Here is a 5,557-nt window from a genome sequence, read left to right as displayed (position 1 = left end):
GAAAGAAAGAAAGAAAGAAAGAAAGAAAGAAAGAAAGAAAGGAAGAAAGAAAGAAAGAAGGAAGGAAGGAAGGAAGGAAGGAAGGAAGGAAGGAAGGAAAAGAAAAGAAAAGAGAGACAAAAATTAGAGCTCTAACCCTTGGCAACACAACAAATTCTGTTTAGCCTTCCTGGAAGGGAGGTTTGGGGTGCTTAGAACTACAGGGACCTCCCTTCAGCATATACCCGCTGCCTCAAAAATGCACATAAAAAAAATTTTCTGCTGAAGAGGGAAAAAAAATTGTCTTAAAACATCCCATTTTGAATTGCATATCCCACTCCACTTACATAAATTCAGAAGCGGGAGTAGTGGTCTCTGATTGAAAGGATCTTGCAGGATGTTGCAGAAAGAGTGACATTCGTGTCAGGCATTAAAGACAGATGGGACTAAATTAGGTAGCACTAGCAGGTAAGAGCGTCTTACATGGAGGAGCACTGGGGACCAAGCTCAAAAAGGGGAAAATGTAGAATGTGTTGGAGGAGTGCGAGGACATGGATCCAGCAGGAAGAGATTCATGCAGAGTGTCCCAGGGGAGCTGCCACCCTGGACCACATGGGCAGGACTGTGGTCCCAGACCACCAGAGCCAAGCCTCCTGTAAGAGGCCATCAGGCCAAATCTAATTGTGCACATCTCCCTTTGCCTCAACCATAGAAGAGGTCCCAAAATCCCATCATCTGCTGTCACTGGAGCTCTCTTGCTCACACATTTCTGTTTACTCCTCTTTGACCAAGTTCTCCTTCTATTCCACTATAAAATGTTTCCATCTCACAGCCTCCCCTTGTAACATTCTCTTCATCTGCATTCTGAAATGTGGTGGTTTTCTGAAATCACTTCTCCCATGGCCACCAAAGGCTGTTTTATTTTCCGTACTCCGTGTAACCATGTAAGGTGGGTGTATTCCCTCCTTTCCTCTGTCACCACCAGACCATTGTTCCTGCAGAAACTTTGCCCTTTGGGGTTCATGTGACTTGGATACACCATCTTCTTTGTTGCCACCATCTCCCCACCACTCCTCTTCATTCATTGAAGATTTTAGTTTCTGGTTCCCTGTCTTCCTCTCCACCCCAAATTCTGTCATCACTCTTTGTAACCTCAGCATTCCGAGGAAAGGCCATTTCAGTCCCCTGGCATCTCAGTTTCTTCACCTCCTTATCTCAAGTGATCTTTTATTTCTGTCTACTTCAGTCACCCTCTCTAATAGTTGCCCCCTGGGCCATTGCACCATCTCTAAAATCTTGAAGGCCAACATCAAACTCTTGGGCCATTCCATAATCTTCTAGTTTATTTGTTCAAGTATCCCTACTAGAAAAGTCCTTCAATTTCTTCATGGCCTCCACTCCATCCATTCTCTCACTTTCTCAATGTTCATTGATATCCTCATAAATGCCTCCTTCCTTGCCTAGTTTCAATTCCATGTTCCACCATTCTAGTTACTTTTTACAGATACCATAAATTCCTTTATCTTCCATAGCTTCCAGGATAAACTCAGCCTTCTGTTTTCTCTGTGCATGAGCACAACTGCAAAAGTTACATTATTTCTTTCATTCCAAATTCATGACTTTAGACTTCAAGTGAGCTCTCAATTGCTTGTTGGTGCTCTTCTACTTCTCTGGTAAGCTCAACTTCCAGTTCTCCTGCAGAATCAATCTCCCTCTCCTTACTCAATCTGTCTTGGCATAGACACACATTCTAGTGTCTCCCTCCTCAAACCCCTTAAGCTACCACCTATCAAAGCAGAACTTCTCTAAAGGATTGTCTATCTACAATCCTTCTATTCCTTGGCTTCTCATTCACTCCTCCACCAACTCCAAACTGTTTTCTGCCAAAATTGTATTTCTCATCCCAATGTACTCCAGGATGTCAAATCCAACGGTGAGTTTTCTAGTCAGTGACTGTGGTAGGCTGCATAACACCCCTTGCCCTGAGATGTTCCCGTCACACTGTCGTCTGCTGTGAATATTCACTTTACATAGCCCACCTTGCAAACAGGTCTGATTCAGAGACTTCACACATGTTAGTCCCTCTGCCTGGAATGCATAGTCCATGTTCCACCATGTAATCTTTTTAGGGAAGTCCTCCTTGATCTCTAGTGAAGTGCCTTTCCCCTGTGATTCTCTGTTACGGCATGTGCTTCGTGACACTTCTCACAATGAATTGGTATGAATTGGTTTGTTTTTTAATTCTATTATCTTCTCCTTTAGTGACTCGATGGAAAGCTACACAAGACCTGGAGATATAACTCTTTTGTTCACCAACATTAATCTGACACTTAGCAAAGTTCAAGGCATGTAATATAGATGCTTAATAAATATTTGCTGAGTGCTCATTGTTGAGAGGAAAGTAGCTGAAATGGTAAAGTGTTATTAGAGGCACACAAAGCTAGAAAATGAGAGGCCAGATTGTGGGGAGTACTGAATGTCATAGTGGAGAGTTCAGACTTTATAGATAATAGAGAAACATGAAATATTTTGACCCCAGAAAAACAAATTGTTTGGATCCATGTTATGGACAAATATCTCTAGCAACAGTACAAGGGATCACATTAGAAAGAAACTGGAGGTGCTGGGCACGGTGGCTCACACCTGTAATCTCAGCACTTTGGGAGGCCAAGGCGGGCAGATCACTTGAGGTCAGGAGTTTGAGACCACCCTGGCCAACATGGTGAAACCTTGTCTCTACTAAAAATACAAAAATTAAGTGGGTGTGGTGGTACAGACCTGTAATCCCAGCCACTTAGGAGTCTGAGGCAAAAGAGTCGCTTGAGCCTGGGAGGAGGAGGTTCCAGTGAGCCAAGATTGCACCACTGCACTCCAGTTTGGATGACAGAGTAAGACTTTGTCTCAAAAACAAACAAGCAAATAACAACAACAACAAAAATTGGAGGCAAAGCTTCTGGAAAGATAAAATGATTCAGCAGATGTATATATTTTGAGAAGGAAAAAGGATTGTATAAAAGTATAGTTGCACTAAGTTATATATAATAATTTTTTATTAAGAATGAACATTATTAGACTTCATCTAATAGTTCAGCCTTGGGTTTGTTGTGTCCAGATTATTATAGCTTTGGAATGAATGTCCCAGGTTATCTCAGGATATATTTATTCCCACAAGCTATAAAGCATTTATAGTTTGTGGTTTGGGGGCTAATCAGGCCTAAAAGCATCTCTCCACAGTAACTGGAAAAAGCCTCCCATATTCAACTGACTATTTTTAAACACAAACATCCATTCACTCCTTCCAAATCTGATTGCTATAAACTTGGTGAGCAAGCCGTCTTCTCAGGTCGTGTGTGTGCCAGCTCTGAGTTCTGAAGCGTGGTGCCTTCAAATTATCTGGATTGAAATAGTGCCTGGAAAATGTGATTAAAGTAGGCGATGAGTTTTGAAAACTTAGAAAATAGCCATACAGGTTTTAAAGATGGGTTTAACACGAACCAAACAAAAACGAATCTTTCCCAAAGTACTTGGGGAAAAAAAGAAAGAGGCAAATAACAATTTTACTCTAAACACCAGGAGAAATAGGCAATGGAGAAAGAAAGGCGTTGACTTAATGCCAAGAAGACCTTCTTTAAAGCAAGGGGCTTTAGAGAGACGTTTTTTCAGATGCTGTCTTTAAATCCAAACATTTTCAGAGGCAAGAACACAGTGGATGTGGTTCCATGTCAGTAATGCCTAAAGAGGTGACAGGGGTGAAAGTGGGTCTTCTACCTGCTGAAATGCCCTTGCAACTCAAGTACCTACTTCAGGGGCTCTGCAGGGGGAGGGGGCCTCCCTGATTGTCACCCAGCACAACTGTCACCTACCCTCGCTGGCATCCCCAGCACAGTAGAAACCCAGAGAAAATGTGGGGAAACAAAATGGAAACTACTGTGAAAGGCAGCTGCATTTCAATAACTTCCGTTTTCACTGTTAGTGTAGAAGGTTTTATATGAATCCGTAGGTAGTTCTGGGACTGGAGTGGTTTGTCTTGAAGAAACAGTGTGGGCTGGGTGTGATGGTTCATGCCTGTAATCTCAGCATTTTGAGAGGCTGAAGCAGGATTGCTTGAGCCCAGGAGTTCCAGGCTAGCCTGGGCAACACAGAAAGACTCCTCTACCAAGAAATTTAAAAAAAAAAAATTAGCTGGATGTAGTGGCACATACTCATGGTCCTAGCTACTTGGGAGACTGAGGTAGAAGTATTGCTTGAGCCTGGCAGGTTGAGGCTATAGTGAGCCGTGATCATGCCATTGTACTCCAGCCTGGACAACAGAGCAAGACCCTGCCTCAAAACAAAACAAACAAACAAACAGAAAGAGCGTAATGAAAAGAAAGGAGATAAATAACTCAAGTAAAAGAAACTTGACAGATTAAAGCCAATAGGCATTCATAATGTGAATTTCAGTGATTTTATGCCAGTATTTTTAAAATGTATTAATGACATACATCTGTCATGTACTTGAACCTCCTGGATTAAGACTACAGAATGGAAGATACAGATAGTGACGCGCCAAGGAAAGGGGTGCTCATCCAGTTATCAGGGGACTTGAATGCTAGCCAAAGCTCTGCCTCTTACTAACTCTCCAACCTTGAACAGGTAGCTTCACTTCTCTGACAATTATTCTCAGACTAGAATGTGGCTTTCACTTTAGAAAGCAGGACCAACATCTCAGGGACTGGCAAGAACAGAGTCTGTAGATATAGATGTGTTGGAGTGGAGCAGAAGGCTGGTCCCCAGCTTGGATGTCTCCCTTTCTGCAGGGGAGGTGGTGAGTTCATCCGTGGAGGGGAAGAAGCAATAGCCTATGTGAAGAGGAGCTGGGGAAGGATGTCTTTGGCAAGTGCATGGGAGATCAGGAAAAGCTGGCGAAGCCACAGTGACGCTTACAAGCACAGACTTGTAGTGAGCTCACTGATGGCCCCTCATGGTCCTAGCCTTCCCCAGTGTGTGGAGTGAGAACATGGAAATCCTGGAGCAGTGGGAGGGCAAGAGGGAGTGAGGACCAACAAAAGGTCCTGGCCAGGCCTGGGATCTCACACCTGTAATCTCAGCATCTTGGGAGGCCCAGGCAGGGGCATTGCTTGAGCCCAGGAGTTCGAGAGCAGCCTAGGCAATAGAGAGAGACTCTGTCTCTACAAAGAAATGTCTTTTAAAGAGTGAACTGGGTGTGCTGACACATGTCTGTGGTCTCAACTCGTCAGGAGGTGGGGGGTCGCTTGAGCCCAGGAGTTTGAGGCTGCAGTGAGTGGTGATTGCTCCACGCACTCCAGCCTGGGCAACAGAGTGAGATGCTGTCTCAAAAAAAAAGTCCTGTGGTCAAAGGGCTTGAAGAAACATCCCAGAGTACTTCCTTCTTGAAGATTTGTGGTTCATGTTAGCATACTAAAGGCTCTGACAAGTCCTGCAGTAGATAATAAGTCCTGCAGTAGAGAAACAGGGTTAACTATTTATGTCACCATTCTAGAACCTGCTTGATGAAAGAAACTTTTTAAAAAGATATGTTTTTTTTTTTTTATTTTTTTATTTTTTTTTATTTTTT

This window comes from Colobus angolensis, unplaced genomic scaffold, assembly GCF_000951035.1.
Source record: "Colobus angolensis palliatus isolate OR3802 unplaced genomic scaffold, Cang.pa_1.0 Scaffold184, whole genome shotgun sequence".
In the NCBI taxonomy this organism is placed as follows: Eukaryota; Metazoa; Chordata; class Mammalia; order Primates; family Cercopithecidae; genus Colobus; species Colobus angolensis.
Note: the sequence above shows the minus strand (reverse complement) of the source record.